At 40.2% G+C, this 17,449-nt stretch overlaps 1 long non-coding RNA gene across 1 annotated transcript; it reads right to left on the reverse strand.

Annotated features, from left to right (window-relative positions):
• Positions 1-9,611: 9,611 nt before the first annotated feature.
• LOC306836792 lies at positions 9,612-11,183 on the reverse strand. Its single transcript, XR_013780815.1, has 4 exons — positions 11,019-11,183; positions 10,748-10,885; positions 10,474-10,662; positions 9,612-10,385 (listed from the first exon to the last, which is right to left on the reverse strand). It is a non-coding gene; the product is annotated as an uncharacterized lncRNA (long non-coding RNA).
• Positions 11,184-17,449: the final 6,266 nt, after the last annotated feature.

Genomic DNA, 17,449 nt, shown 5'->3' on the forward strand with positions numbered 1-17,449 from the left:
GTGACGTGGTGTAAAAGTGCTTTGAGGAGTTAGAAGATTAAAGAAGTGATATAAAAGCTCAAGTCCATTTACCACATGGTGCTGTTTTGATTGTAACAAGAATGCAGGAAGTAGACTCTTAACGCTGACTGTTGGCCTGCAGATATTCATCATCTCAAACAGCCAAATGACAGGCTTAAGGCACATTCACACAACTCAGTATGCGTTGCGGTCCATCTGTGCCACGGTTTTCTTCCATCAGACTGCATGCAGCCATTCACTCTAGATCCACTTCTGAAACATCAGCGAGCTGAGGCGCACCCATGATCAGCTGTACACGCATCACAAGAGAATTACAAGATCAGGTGGAAATAAAAAGAAAAATACGATCATAGTCTGTATGTTGCGTTTTATTTTGAAATTGACCGAATGCTCTGTGCGTTTCCATGTCAGACTTCTTGTCCGGATTGTGATATCAAGTCTAGCTTAATGCATGTCTACAGTGTACTCTGTCGAAAACAAACCTGCCGCATATTTTAAACAAAGCAGAGCGATGATGTGCTGGTGGCACATGCTGGAGACAGACCGCAGTGCCCACAATGATTGAACATCTATGGCTTAGTGGATGGCATTGACACATTGCAGCGCATGGAGTATATGTGAATGCGTCTTTAGGGAGAGAGAGAGAGAGAGAGACAGAACCACCCTCTAATGGCAACATAACGAAATGGTACGTCTATAACTTCTGTTCCTTGAATTAGAGGAACGAGGTACACATAACACGGGATATCAAGCCCCCGCGTGGCCCATTGAAGACACCTCTAATCACACCTTTAAGGCAGATGATCTGTGATGACTGATCACAATCTTCCCTCAGTGCAATAGCTGCTTCAGCTTCTCAGCTGTATGACGGTACAGAGACAAGGATGTATCGTCCTGGTTAACCGGCGCAGCAGTGGCGGCACCCTGACCAGACGATAAAGCCTCCGGTTCATCCTCCGACAAACCATGAAAGATGTCCAGCACGTCATCATCGTCATGGTTAGCATCTAGTCCTAGCAGAGGCTGGCGAGTGCCCCTGGAGAACTCCGGCTCGAGCTCGGCAAACCCGTCAGCATACTCCATGTGATCAACCCAGCTAGTAACGGGGACTTCGACCATAGGCTCCTCGCCATCGGACTCAGGCAAAGCTGGGTCCCTTGACTCAGAGAGGAGAGGGTCATGCCGTGTGACCATAGTCTTCTCCAGCACTTTCTCCACAAAGGCAACCCGCCTCTCCAGGGTTGAATGCCTGAGCTAGCGACACAGGTCTCGGGCTCCGCCAACGCTTTTCTGGCGTGGACAATACCCAGGCAGATGGGACATGCTGGGACTGGTTTTTTTCGTGCAAAGAGAAGCCGCACCCCTGAGGACAGGGGCTAACAGAAGACTTTTTCTTTGCTTTAGCCTTTGTGCTAATCCCGAAACACGCAGCTTGGAGAATAAAAATTAGCGCTCCGCAGGTAGCAGCAGCAGCCGCACACACCAAGAGGGGCAGTTAAGCTAATTTCAAGCAGACAGTAGCCAAAGAGACAGAGCTAACTAGCTGCAGCTTGTTAGGGTCTACTTGGTAGATATATTCCTAGCAAGGTAAAGAGCATAAGAACTGAGGGATGACTGTGATGATAGTTGTATTTATGTGCAGGCGGAGCCTCACATACGTCATCACAGATCATCTGCCTTAAAGGCGGGATTTGCGGTATCTTCAATAGGCCATGCGACTGCAAAGGTACACAAAGATTAAAGAAACTGAAGAGGAATAAGTACAGTTTGAATAATACTACATGTAGAGGTCAAAAAACTCCAGCAACACTTTAAGTTAGGAGCCCAAGAGATCGTCAACTATGTGAGAAATATCACCACCTGTGCAGATGAGTACACATGTAAGTCTTCAACGATATTCATTGTCTAGATTCACACAAACTTGACTGATCCCTAAAGTGAAAGTTTCCTTAGTCGTATTTGAAATCACATGAAGTATAATACAGAAAAAATTACCCAATGAATATAAAAAAAGCTTTTTTTCCAACTGGGTAAAAACTTTTTCAAGCTGATTTATCCACATTGATTTCCATCCTCGAAACGGGAATCTCTTGTACTTTTCTACAAGAGAGGATTTTTAAATCTCAGCTTTGAAGGCTGAAGCTGATCTCTAAGTGGAAAACATAAAGAGAGGACATTTTAAATGTGGACTATAAGCCAATATATGGTTAGGCGTAAGCTTGGCTCCTCCTTTCAAACCTTTTGGGCTCTCCCCAGCCTTGATTGTTGTAATTGTGTGATCTATAACAAACACTGCTGAGAACAGAAAAAAAAAAAAACGTGAAAATGAGGTACAAAAGCTAAAGACGTTCATCCATTTCCCTTCAACTTTTGTATTGGCTGTCATCTAAAGATGTTGTACAACATGTGGGGAACTTCTAGTTTGAGGAAAGGGGTACGTGTCTGTGCGTGGTGAGTGTAAAAGAAGCTGCAGGAACACCTAAGGGAGAGGCAGCAACTGGATCAAAACACAGCGCAAATCAAGTAAATTCAGAGGATTTTACTTTGTATTAATTTTTTCCCCCTGCTTTGTTTGCATCTACATGAGCTGGGAGAAAATAATGTGCAAAGCCCCTGCAGTCTCTGAGAGAGAAGTTCCATTTTGCAAGAGGGAAAATAAATTACTTTTTTTTTAGCTGACATGATGTTCCAGTGAGGATATGAGAATGAATTTTAGTGTTGCTCTGATTATTTTCAGATTGTGAGATAAGTGATGCGATGCTCAAACATCTGCATGCTTTCTTGCAGAATGTCGGATAAAAGTTGCCTATGTTATCCTTTTCCTAAATGTTGTAAAAAGAAAATCTGACTCCTTTAAATAATTACCTCGGATTTCTCCGCACAATAATTTTGATGGGATGAGAGAAATAACTGGAGGCGTCTCTTTCAGATTAACAGAGTTTATTAACCTGATGAATCAAGAATGCAAGTAACAGAGTCTCTGGGCTCGAGCACTACATGTCCCTGATGACAGACTGGTAAACAATTTCTGCAAAGCATAGCCACTAACTTGCCAGGACAATGACATGAAATTAATCACCTTACGTCTAAAGAGGCGAGTGAGGGGCTATCATACCGGTCTCAGGTACAAAGAAACTGTTTCCTAAAGAGGGATGGACAGCCGTTGCAGCCCTTGAAGGACGAAAACTTTGCTGCTTCGTTGAAACAGTCACAAAGATACTAGCGACAGTAACTTACTGTAAGTTTGAGTAGTTCAAAAAATGTTTGTATTCTTATAAAGTTCATGCAATTTGGTTTTGGCTAATGGTCTAGAAGTAGACTGCAAACTCCACACGAGAAGAAAACAGAACCAGAACCCCAGATGACACCGGAAGATATAGCCTCCCTCGGTCATCCAGGTGTCACAAGTGACATTGTTGGTGTACTCCAACTGCACATGCGCAAAGGAAATATTCAGCGCTTTATGCACCACCTGTGGCAGTGAGCAGGGATAACATAGACCATTACATCTATACACGCTCAACAACTCTTAAAAAATCTAAACGTAGAGGTGAGAGAAAGTTGTGTGTAAAGTCCTCACAGAGACCATGCTGTAAGTTTTCTGGCAAGTGGGAGAGGCCTTGTACTCGTGCCTTGACAAAAGAGAAACAGTGAACAGGATTTGTGAGTGACCTTTAAGGACAGATCATGAAGACAACACGGCAACTAGCTACCTTCCTTACATCCTCCCTTGAATTTCTTATCACTCTCTTGCGGTACATCCATTTGCTCATTAGAAGACAAAGCCAGTGTGGCCCACTTAACTCTTTAGAGTTCATCACAAATGATTATTATTTTATGTACAGCCTCTGAACTTGACTACATTTGAAACTCAACAGCAATTAGCCTCTTCTCACAGTCCAAGAGCGTTATAGACGGGGCCAAGACAGCAGCAAACTCAATGTTAGTGTTATATTAAATCAGTTTTTGTCACGGATAAGCATTGTCTAAATCAATTAGAATTTGTTCTAATGCAGCTTGTCACATTCTGACTACATGTGAAAAATTGACAGAAAGTGATAGACTGAGGCAACAAGGACAGGAGAATTACTCAGATGTTTGTCCTCTGCAGACGTGAGCAACAAAAAGAAAGTGCTCCTCATATTTTTAATTTGCTCACAGATATATCACAGCATCAGGACTGGCGAGCTGGACCCGTCAGTCACATTGTCATGCTGTCAGAAACTGTATTTGGAGAATGTCCTGGCAGAGAGCTAATAGGCTGTGCAGTGAGGATATCCACCAGCATGCTAAGTGTCCTTGAGGCAGCATTAGACATCTGCATCATGTGGCTTTAACGCCTCTCATAGCTGAATGAAGTGCTCTTGTGTGTACAATATGGACTCTTTATTTTCTGAGTTAGCTTTCCTATGTGGATTTTTACAACATTTTACCCTTTTTGATCCAAACCCTGCTGGATTCTTCCTTCATACTCCAGGATTCTGTCTCCTCTCAGGACTCAGTAATCCTCCTGCAAGAAAACAAGAACATTTGTTTTCAACCCCAAACACTTCAAGGGTTAGTCATTCATAAGTTGATTTATTTTCTCTTTTTTTTTATTTTTTATCTCAGTTAAACACACACCTGCCTTTGGGCAGGGTTAGAGTTAGGCATCTGTGCATCTGTCTCCAGTAAATGGCACATCCTGTTGATCCAAAATTACGCACAGTACATCATCTGAGCTGGCCAAAAATACACAGAATGTATGATGCTGAATAATCTATCATGATATTCATAACCGGTTTATTTTTTAATTGCGTCTGCAAGAAGATTACCTTTTCGTGTCTATTTTATGAAATGTTTATTTTAATGAAGTTCAGATCTGTTGGGCCTTTCTTTTCACAGCCGTATTGCCCCATGAAGACTCAAATAAACTAAACTTAAGTGTCACTGTTTGTGAGCAGGCTTATATAAAAATGTGTAATTATGTGGAAGTTTGTACTGCTACAGCCACATAAATATGTAAAATGATATACTAATTTTGCGAGTCCATCGCGCCACACCACGTGAATAATGAAATTCCATTGACTTTCTATGCACTTTTGTAGCGGGACATTAAAGTTGTGTTTGGTGTGTAGACAGAATATGATAATTGTCCCTGTAGATGTTCAATTGATTGAGAAAATGTGTTCAAGCACATTCATACAACATATAGTTGTCTCTCAACCGGAAGGTCAAGGGTCCGATCCCCAGCTCCTGCAGCAACATTTCTGATGTGGCCTTGGGTATAACACCTAAACCCAAATTGCTCCCTTTGCATCATAAGCTGCATATCAATGTATATGAATGGAATTAGTTACATCTGGTCTCACTACATAGTAACCACTACCAACAGTGTGTGAATGTGTAAGTGTGATATGCAGTGTAAAAGCACTTCAAGTCGTAAGAAGACTCGAAAAACAAGCTCAAGTCCATTTACTATTACCATATGAAGGTGGTAATTTACATAGAATATTGAACTCATTTGACTCAGGCTTTTATACAACAGCACAAATACACACAAGTGCACTGCATCATAATATTTGTAGTTCTTTGGTCCAATTCTGATCTATGGGGTGTAAAAAAAACAAAAACACGCTAGACAGGAAAAAAAACAGTAATAACATTCTAATTTAGAATCAGCATGGTAAAAAAAAATGTATCTAAGTGTATCTGAGAGAGGGTTCATTTTGGGGGCAGTCTTAAAGACTGCTTTGAAAAGGAACAGAAACTAAAATGATATGCGTTTAGTTCCATGGGAGAGATAGAACCTTCTCCGTAACTAACCCCTCCCCTCTAGACCTCACTTTAAAGCTAAGCAGTCTATTCTGTAATTTGTTGTTGTTTTTGCTTTCTCTCTCACTCCTCCACTCTGTCAGTCTGGCTTTTCCCCTAAGCTCATGTCCTGGAATTTAAACATTTAAATTTGCTGATTAAAAAAAAAAAACACATTCTGCTCTCCTGAGCAAAAAGGGTATTTTTCTCTTCCATCAAATCCCTGATCATTTGATCTTCCTGCACCTTGCACCAACTTCTCTCAGACTTCCTCGTCACAGTGCAGAATAATTTGGCTCCTGTGCCTTTGCCCCAAAAGCTTAAATCCAATGAACATAGCCTGCCCCTGCAGCTGTGTTAACACTTCACCCAGGTGTCCTCAGCACTCCTCTTTATAGACGCGCCACTCAGCCTAAGGAGGGCGCACAAAAATTAAGTTAGGAATTAAAAGAAAAATAAACTCGGCTCCTACACCACATGTTAGTGCAAATACAAAAAGCAGGTAGGTGGCAAAAAAAAAAAAAAAAAAAGCACAATTGCCTTTTCTCCTTCAAGTCAAAACTTGAAAAAAGTCATAAGTCATTTTGTATAGGTTAGAACAGTCACAACATAGTAATTTGTGCGTTTGCATTTTCTCTTTCAGGACACAGATGTTGGTTGACAGGGGGAACACACATTGAAAATATCAAATTAATAAAATTGAAAGTTACTTAAGGCTTTGTGCAACTGAAAAGGTGTATTCAGTATTGGAAGACCCTATGTTACGATTCAGAATGAATTTGGAACCAGACAGAATATACAAACAATAATTTATTAAACAGCGAGTGACAACGGTGAATAAATGTACAACATGAAATATGTGACTAGACTGTGCAACATGAAATACAATGTGACTATAAAGTGCTACATGAAATCTAATGTGACTAGACGGTGATCCCAAAACCCAGAGTCCAAAAACATGCGTGAAGTTGAGCCAGACGTAGACGAACGAGACGACGGGGGGAAAGACGAGGTTGCAGGAAGGCAGACTTGGGTAGCTAACGAGAGGGAGAAAAAACACGAGAGGTCAAAAACACAGCAATCACAAACGAGCATTCAAAGATTCAGTAGAGAACTGGTATTGACACGGAGAGTACAAACCCATGAGGGAAGAACAATAAATCTGGCGCCGGCAGCATGGAAGGAGCCGGCTTAAATAGTGTGCTGATTGGAGTGCAAACACCTGTGAGCCAACCTGAAACCAATCACCAATTAAGGGGCAAGGGGAGACACAGAGGGAGTAGAAGACAGGGAAAACAAAACAAATACATGTGGAAGCACACAGAACCCCAAACATGACACCCTACCCCTTTCTCCATGTTAGGTAGAGCAAACGCAATCAAAATGATCACCTGCAAAAATTTCTTTTTCAAAAGCTACCAATTCTCATTCCTGCAGATTTTTCTTCAAAAACTTGAATCTTTATTTCTAGATTTTGTGTATCAAAAACGCAGTTATTCAGATCTACAAAAGAGGGGGGCCTGGGCCTTCCAATGTTCAAATATTATGATTGGGCATCAAGTCTGTAAGCGTTGGCCTGTTGGAAAATGGGGATCCCAAACAACACATCACTTAATTCTGCTCCTTTGTGGCTGAAATTTGGACTGCAGTCATTAACTAGAAAATTTGCATTTCCCTGCAGAAAATGCGTGTGAATGCTTCCTGCTGAAATGTTGCAGAAACAGTGTTGAATGAAGAAGAATTTAGCAGAAGATGAAGAAAAAGTGGAAGAAGAGGAAATAGCAGAAGAAAAGTAGAAGACAAACAGTAGTAAAAGTACAAAAAGAAGCAGAAGAAGTAAAAGTATCTGCAGAAGAACAAGAAATAGTAATAGAAGATGTAGAAAAAGCAGAAATACAAGAAGCAGAAGAGGAAGAAATAGCAGAAAAAGACAGTAGCAAAACTAAAACAAGAAGCAGAAGAAGTAAAAGTATCTGCAGAAGAAGATGTAGCAAAAGCAGAAATACAAGAAGCAGAAGAAGAGGAAATAGCAGAAAAAGACAGTAGCAAAACTAAAACAAGAAGCAGAAGAAGTAAAAGTATCTGCAGAAGAACAAGAAATAGTAATAGAAGATGTTGCAAAAGCAGAAATACAAGAAGCAGAAGAAGGGGAAATAGCAGAAAAAGACAGTAGCAAAACTAAAACAAGCAGAAAAAGTAAAAGTATCTGCAGAAGAACAAGAAATAGTAATAGAAGATGTAGCAAAAGCAGAAATACAAGAAGCAGAAGAAGAGGAAATAGCAGAAAAAACAGTAGTAAAATTAGTACAAGAAGTAAAAGTGTCTGTACAAGAACAAGAAGTAGTGATAGAAGAAAATGTAGTAAAAGTAGGAATAGTAAAAGTAGAACAAGCAGTAGAAGAAAGTATCTGTACAAGAACAGGACGCATTGGACATGTTGCTCACAGGAGCTGGGGATTGAACCCCCAACCTTCTGAGTGAGGGGCGACAACTCTACCAACTGAGCCCCAGCCACCAATCAAGAAGTCAATGAAAAAGTAAAGCATTTACAGTATAATCAAGAGTAACGGCAGTCAGCTGGCAGCTTCCACTGGAAACATCTCCCTATTCAGTGCTTATTTTAAGGGGTAAAATGAAGAGTTTGCGGCTGAATGATGATTTTAAGTTAGGTACAAGACAAAGTAATTTATTTGTGTTGAACATGTATAAACGTAAAAATTGCCAGAGAAAGTGGAGTTTTTGCGTATCATGATGAACTGTCATACAGCTGTGAAAGGTATTTTTTATGCTCTCAAAGAGCTGAATACTGAGTACAAGAAACGGCAGAAGATGAAGAAGCAGTGTAATAATACAATAATAACACAAGTAATAATGTTGCTGTGTCTACAAAATGGTTTGTATTTGGTCAATATGAAATGAAAACTGCTAGATTACTTCATTTTGTTTCATTTAACAAGAGAAAAGAAAGACAATAATGCTTTTCTGAAATTAAAAACAAAATACAAAAATAATAAGGCTTTTCTGTAAGTAAAACAGCTAAACAAAACGTTTTTTTAAAGTTAAAAAAAAGAGGGAATGAAAACCAAATAATTTGTAATATATTCATGTAGAAAGGTGATGGAAATGTAATTTAAAAAGATAGTACAATAAAACTAATCAACATAGGAAGACATGATACAGGATAGCTCAATATTGGCATTTAGCAAGAGGTGCAATCATAAACAAGTTGTATAAATACAGCAATAATAGAATGATACAGATATGTGATACTGTATAGCTTAATATTTCACGTCCAATGTAATCTTAAATGAATGATTATTAATAAATAAATGCAAAGAACAATATAAATAAAAATATAAATTAATACAAAAATGTAGAAAATGAAGATTATATCAAGTCTTCTGATTTGAGAACATATGAATGATGAGGCATGACAATAAAATAAATAAAAATCAAATAAGCACTAATAAGATTCACAAAAAATAATGATGTAAAAACAGAAACACAACACTAAATAAAGGTATAATTCATTTTTGTCTCATCAGGAGAAGCGGTCAAGAACACAGTGCAAGAACAGTACCATGTTCTGTGAAGGCGCCGTTTGTTGGTCAGTTTTTGGTGAAAAAAGGGAATACTTAGTTCATTGAACTAAACCATGTGTTGCAGACATGCAGTCTTTAAAATTAAAAGTTGTTTTACATATGACTTTATCAGACCACGGTTTAACAGGGATCAGATTAGGCTAAGTAAAAACATGGGAAAACCTTTACACTAACCAGCTGAAACCCTAGACTAAATAATAAAAACCTGAATCAGTCTGTTCCTTCAGGTTAAAGGTAGAGTCCTGTTTTTTCTTAATGTACATCACACCACAATGATGGGATAAATAAGTTACCTAAAACAAGCCATACATTCATAATGCAAAATAATTAAATTTGTATCAAAAGTGCTGCTAAGTATTTCTATTTATGCACTGTCATCCCTGAATCCGGTTTTCATTTTCTTTAAATGTACTACAGTATTCCCACTGGTCAGACTGTTCTTTCAGCTTAAAGGTAGAGGAGGGGCCCAGATTTAATATTGTGTTTACAAGCCTCAAAGAAGACTTCTACTGACTCCACCTCCAGACTTAAGTTACTTCAGATGCATTTAGCAAATGAACAAACGTGTTATTCCCTTCATCTGTGTTAATAGTCTTCTGAATAGAAAACAGATGAATTATGAGAGGGAGAGTAGGCATGAAAATAAAATAAATGAAATAAAATAAAATCACAAAAAAACACAACATAAAAAATGACAATACTAAAAAAAAGTTCAAATTGGTTTGTCTTATCAAGAGAAGCAGTCATTTCTTCACACCAGTGTTCTGTAAATGGTAATTTGTCAATCTTTCATTTAAAGAAAAAAAAATAAATCAAAATGTCAGTTTATGAGTGGAGGTGTAAAGTTCTGAAATGTTTGACCTTTTAACTTGTTTGTTGACTGTAGAAATGTTCTTGCAGTTCTTTGGTCAGCGTCTGGTGTAGGGACAACATCACAGTATTACCAGAGGTGAAGAAGAGGAGCAGAGCCTTAAATAGAAGAAATAACAGTCAGAAACTGAATTTCCTCATTAGTTTGTTCAAGTTTGTCATCATTTTCTCCTGATAGATTGTTTACCTTTTGAACAAAGCCTGACGCTGCAGTGATGAGGAACCTTCAGTCTGAGAGTGATGATAGATCCGCAGCTTGTGTCACTGTTGCACATCACTTGTTTAATTTTCACCATCAGTTAGACTCTGCTGAGCTACAATGGATACATGATGGATTCACAGATGGTGACGTGGAGGTGAAGGGGCGGAGCCAGTTCTGACAAAGGAAGCAGAAGGTTGTTGTAAAAATCTAATGATACAAAACACGATTAAAAGTTGCATGATACACAAAAAATAAATACCTTAGTGCAGATGAACGCATTTGTGACCAGTAGCCGTTGCACACAGAGAAACTGAATGATATGTGCTTCCTTGTCAAGATCTCAGTGCAATTCTCTTTGTCTTCACTTCATACTGGTTGAAGCACTTTGGATGAAGACCTGAAGGAAGACAACAAATGATATTTAGAGTTGTTTAAGTCAACAGCAACAACAATACACCTGACGGATAAATAAATGCACACAAAATTAAACAACAAAAAGGAAATAATACATTAGAATTGAGAAACATTACCTTGTGATCTGTTGTGAAGACACTCGGCCACTGGACATGCATTGCTTTTAGGGAGGAGGGACCACTGTTGATTCTGCTGCATCCTTTCTGCTTCAGCCTCGGCCCCTGCTGGTTGTTGAGAGATTCTCCAACAGTGACGACCAGCATGTAAACTTTCTTTAAGCTGACAGAGGTGATGCATGCAGAGGTGATGCAGGTGGAGCAGGAGAAGTAAAAGTATAGAGGAAGGTAGAAGAAGTAAACAGTTCCTCTTCTCCCTCTCTCTCTCTCGATACAATGATCGATCAATAACATGAAATGTCTTTATTGAAATGTAGAGTACTTGGTTTCCTCCAGTTATAAGGGATTGAATAATGTTTATATTACTTTTTTACACATACTTTTTATACACTTTTTTACACACACTTACACACAGACACACATACAGACACACACACACACACACACACACACACACATACAGATACACACTTACACAGAGACACACAGACACACATTTGTGTGATGTGCCAGGGAAGCCGGGGTGGCTGCATTTACTCTTGCAGAGTGGGGAAATGCCCCTCATTTCAGAGGAGAAATGGGGGGGATTTGTTGCCCAAAATGAAATCTGTCCCTTTCCCTGTATATATTTTGGTTAAAGGGGGGGGGGGGGGGTGGTGCAGGAAGTTGTTCCTGTAGGGAAAGAAGAAGAGGAAGAGGGGAAGAAGAAGGGGGAGGACTATGAAGAGGGGAAGCAGGGGCAGGTGGAGGAAGAAGAGATGGAGGGGGAAGAATGAGGAAATAATGTATATATGTTTTTTTATTGATCAATGTTTTTAATTTTTATGTTGAAAGTTGTTGTTCATTTGTTTTAATTGATTATTGTTACTGATTTTAAAAAATGTGTTCGTCAGTGTTTGTTTAATTTTCATGTTCAAAATAAATGTTTACTTGGACAAAGTGACTGATTGATTGCTTACTTGGACAAAGTGACTGTACAATTAAAACAATAACTTCAACCATGTAATAATAATATAAGTAGCCTATTAGATCTCTCTCTCTCTTTCATTGATCAATCAATTAAATGAATTGTCTTTTTTTTCCTAATGTAGAGTACTTGGTTCCCTCCTTTTAAAAGAGATTGAATCAATCACGGAGCATGTCCTTACCTAATGTCTATATTAATTTTGTGGTAAGACCTGCTTTGGAGGCCTGTGTTGGGTGTACTTTTACCTGTCGCTCTGGTCTGGTGGACTATTTAAGCGCTCCCATTCCCATTCATTCCCCTTTGACCTCACGCTCTTCCTGGTCCTCCGTATTGGCCGCCTTGTCCTCCAGCTCCAGGTAGATCCCATTTCATGTCCAAATGCATAAAATAATCCTTCCAAATCCCATTTATCGTTCTATGTCGTTCTATAATGTTTCTAGTGCCGCTGTTTGGCTGAGAGCCCCGCACCGCTGGGCTCCGTCGCTTCTGCACCTCTTTTGTGCGCGCAGCGTGACGCTTCTCATGCAGGTATCAATCTCCTTGACCCATCTCTTTTCTATGCCTGATAAATTCTAAAAGTGACTGTCTAACCAGTGTTTCGGTTGCAGCCACGCTGCAGGCCAGGCAGATTTCTCTGCATTGTGCACTCCTGGCTCACATTAGCAGGTAACCTGTTGCTCAACGCGCCCCCTCCATCGGCCATCCAAGCCCTGGACCGTGCGCTTTGAAGCACCTTCAGCAGTATGTTTTCCCCATTTTTTTGTAGCTCCTCAGGTTTAGTTTAGTTAGTAATCCAAATGTATGTTTCTTTAGGTGTCCTCCGTGGTCTGCAGTGGCACTGGCACGTTGCCTCTGCTGCTTTGCCCTTTACCTCGTTCGTTCTGCTCTGCCTTGCTCCTCGCGCCCGTTTGGGTGCTTGCGCTCTGCGCATTCGTGTCTCCAAACCTGACACTTTGGTTTGTAAACTGTTTGTCAGTGTAACTGACTGAGTGGTAAAGAAGAACAGAAGAAGTAAAAGTATCTGCAATAGAAGAAGATGTAGCAAAAGCAGAAGAACAAGAAGCAGAAGAAGAGGAAATAGCAGAAAAAGACAGTAGCAAAACTAAAAGAAGAAGCAGAAGTAGTAAAAGTATCTGTAGGAGAACAAGAAATAGTGACAGAATAAGAAAATGTAGTAAAAGAAGACATCTTGAAGCATTCACACTAATAATAATAATAAAGAACTGGATAACAATAGTGTGAATGCTTTGAAGCATTCACACTAATTAAACCTTACACACCATTGTTATCGCTACGTTTTACTAAACCAGATATTTCAATAATACAATTTCTGGCAGGATTTTTAAAAACAATAATTTATAGTTCAATTTTTTCTATGACAGACTGCTTTGACACCATTCTAACTTAGCCCCCCTTAGAAATGCATGTATATTGTGTTGATAGACATTAGCCCCGTTTCCACCAAGCAGTCCAGTTTGGTTTGGTGCAGTTAATACAGTTTGCTATGATAAACCCTGAACTTGCTTACATTTCCACAGCCAACCATACCCTTATTTGGTAAGTGGAGTGTAAGTCAGATGGAGATAGCCACACCAGCTATGTAATGTAACAATAGCTTGTTTTTCCCGTTCGCTGCTCGTGTGGTTGACTGGTCGGAGCATAGAGCAACTTTTAGCGTTTTTTAGCATTTATTACGTTTTTCTACTTTTTTTATGTATATATTTGATGCTTTTTAGTTCTCCCTCTTTATGCCACACACACCGAGTGTGTTTTTCTAACTTCTCAACTTTGTTATACAGATGAAGCAGACTTCCCCCCCCCCCCTCGCTCTTCCCTTGTGATGCTCCCTTTGTTTACCTTCCTCTTAACCCGTGACTGCCGGACAATGTGGAAGTTCTCTCTCTGTCATGAGGAGGGTAAAAAAAAAAAAAAGTTGTCAAGAACATCAAGCAGTGGACCAACGAAAGCATACTCACACTCCAAGGATGCTTTGAATCCACTGACTGGGATAATCTCCTGGCCCCCTCTGATGACATTAACTCTTTCCCCGCCAGAGAATTCTAGAATGTTTGCCAGCCAGCGCCAGCCTTTTTCACCATTTTCACCAATCTTTCAAGACTCACAGAATATTTTGTTCTTTGAATATGTAAATATTGAATACATCAAAAGAAAGATCAGAGCCTCTGCTTTCATATACAAAAAACTATTTTATTCAAACTTCATTCAATCTTTTTTTATCAGCACTTGAATATCGGCCATTTTCACAAAAAAACCACATTCCGGACAAAAAGCTGAGAAAACAGCACTTTTGTAAAACACACTTATTTTCAAGAAAAAAAGTGATTTTGAGTTTACATTTGGATTCTTTTTACTTTCATTTGACAACTACAGTTATATTTTAAAATAAATAACTAAAATAAATAAAAATGATTACATAAAATTATTAATTTTCTTTGAATAGTGTAGCACTACAACATTTACAAACTATATTATACATTTTTCTTCTCTTATACACTCAGAAATACTTTGTTTTTACAAACACTTAAATATCATTATTATTTTCAATAATAAAACATTAGTTGAACAAAAACCTGATCAAGAGAGACAACCGTGTCTCCCAGGGAAGTGCCTTCTCCGCAATAGGGTTTCATGTTGTAACAGTACTCTGTGTCAGAATCGCAAAGGATGTAGGATTTGAACCCATATTTGACAGGTTTTTGGGGATTGTACACCCTGAACGCTAGCCGTCCACGCCACAGAAGCATACCCTCATCAATGCAAATGTTGGTGTTAGGTTGATACATTTGACTGAATTTAGATATAAGGTAATATAAGACAGGGCGGACTTTGTACAACCTGTCAGTGCTATTTGCTGGCCTTGATTCATAATCATTGGAGTGTAGAAATCTCCATATGATTTCAAACCGGTTGCGGGACGAGACCTTGTTGAAGTAGGGGGTGACCAAAATGTCATCTGTAGACCAGTACATTTCAAGGTCAGGCTTACGAATGATATGATCAAGAGCAGCAGCATCATTTAGAGGTCCAGGATTCTCAGTGAAAAGGAAAGTCTTTTGGCTGCCAGTTCATTTCTTTCCACATCAGATTACCTGGACCAGGACCTGCACCTGGCTGGTTTACAGACCCTCTTGCTTGGTCACCAGGTACTTGACCTCCACCACACCCATAAGATCCACAGGTCCGACCTCTGCCTCTTTGCTGTGTTCGACCTGTAAATAATTAGAAAGACATTTTTTTTATTCAACAGTGTGATGTGCACAAAGAGAGAAACGTTATTTTTCGGCCTCTTCATATCACATCTTACCTTTTTCACCTTGAGTAGTTCTGTGTAAAGGACACCTGGGCCTTGAATCCCTGGACTCTGTGTGTAAAATGACAGTAAAATGTCAAACAAATATTCGTTTGGTAAATAGTTTGTGTACAAAATTAAAGCTAAATTATTTCTTTTTTTATCTTCTCTCACAAGTTAGCAGATGCTCTTGTCTTGTAGTATCTAATAATCATACAATCCAAGTAACATACTATCAAACTAAATAAAATATGTTATCATGACTCACCTCTTGCACCTACGTGTATGTCTGGACCTTGGAGACCTGGACTCTGTGTCTGGAAATTACAATAAAATGTCCGTCAAAAATTCGTTTTGTACATAGTTTATGTACAAAACTGAGAGATATGTTATTTCGACGTCACGTTATCATGAATTATCAGATGCATATGCTATCACGGTGAATCAAAAAATAACGTGATCATATCTTACCTCTGACACGTCCTGAATCCCTCCATTCACTGTCGCCGCTGCTGTCTTCATCCAGATCAGTTTCACGGAGGTCAAAAAATGAATTATCAGAGTCTGTATCGATAATTAACTCTGTAGTTTCCGCAGCCGAATATCTCCTTGCTGGCGCCGGCATGTTTGTACTGTTCAAGAGCTTTTATCTCATATCTATACGGCTAATGTTGACTTTTTGACGCGCGTCAAACTCACATACAGACTGATAGAACACCGCCCGCTGGAAAATAAGGACGAAGAAAATGTTTGTTTTTTTTCTCTCTACTTTCCCGCGGGTGGTCTTGTTTGTTGGTTTTTGACCCCACAGTCCTGTAACTTTTTCACAATGTCCGCCAGAGCGCCCCTATCGTATTACACTGAAAACACCAATTGACGGAATATTCCGTCAATGGCGGGTAACGGTTGGGTTCCAAATGACGGAATATTCCGTCAATGGCGGAGAATGAGTTAATGAACATGTGGTACACTGTTTCATCTTACATCTCCTGTGTGGACATCTCCTCCAAAACGGTCACAATCTACCCTAACAACAAACCATGGATCACCAAAGAGCTTAGGGAGATCCTCAATAAGAAAAGGGTCTTCTTCACCAGCTCCGAAATGGAGAAAAAGGAGGTCAACAGAAAGGTCAAACATGCCATAAGAACTGTCAAGCTGGAGTACAAGAACAAAGTGGAGGAAAAATTCACGCAGAGTAACCTCTGCTCAGCTTGGCAGGGCCTCAAAAACATGGCTGCTGTGAACACTGCTGCCAGCAACACCAAAACCATCCAGGTTGTAGGCAGTAGCTCTTCATCTCTCCCCAATGATCTCAACTCATTCTACACAAGATTCGAGCAGCACATCACCCAGCTGGAAGAAGCAGAGTCCATGCTCAAGCCCAGTGACTCAGCAGTTCTCACCTTCCGCACAGAGGACGTGGTGAAAGCCCTCAGGAGGACAAGGGAGAACAGCTCACCTGGCCCAGATCAGCAGCCGCGTCCTGAAGCGCTATGCCGAGCAGCTAGGGGGTGTTTCAGACCCCGTTTCAAAGAGCCATGGACAGCAGTACAGTCCCGGCCTGTGGCCCTCACCTCCCTTGTGATGAAGGCCATGGAGAGGATCATAAAACAACACATCAGAGAAACCCACTTCCAGATGGACTCCAATTTGCTTATCGTGCTGGCAGAGGTGTCAATGATGCAAAAACATTCATAATAGACACTGTCCACAAACACCTGGAGCGCCCCAACACCTCAGCCAGACTCCTGTTTGCAGACTTCTCTGCATTCAACACCCTGCAGCCCCACATCCTGGCTGACAAACTCAACCCTCTTTCGTCTGGACCACCAGCTAATCCTGTGGATACTGGACTTCCTGACCAACCGTTCACAGAGAGTCCTGGTCAACAGCACCTTCTCCGACCAACACACCTCAACCGGCTCCCCTCAGGGCGGCGTGCTCTCACCTCTGCTCTTCATCCTCTACACCGATGACTGCAGAACCACACAGCCTAACTGTCATCTGGTGAAGTACGCTAACGACACCGTCCTCCTGTCTCTGCTGTCAGGCCCCTCTCATCACCACGGACCAGCTCTTCAGGAGTTTGTGGAGTGGTGTGACAGCTCCTGCCTTGAGATGAATGTCAACTAGACCAAAGACATGGTGGTG

This window comes from Symphodus melops, assembly GCF_947650265.1.
Source record: "Symphodus melops genome assembly, chromosome: 16".
NCBI lineage: Eukaryota > Metazoa > Chordata > Actinopteri > Labriformes > Labridae > Symphodus > Symphodus melops.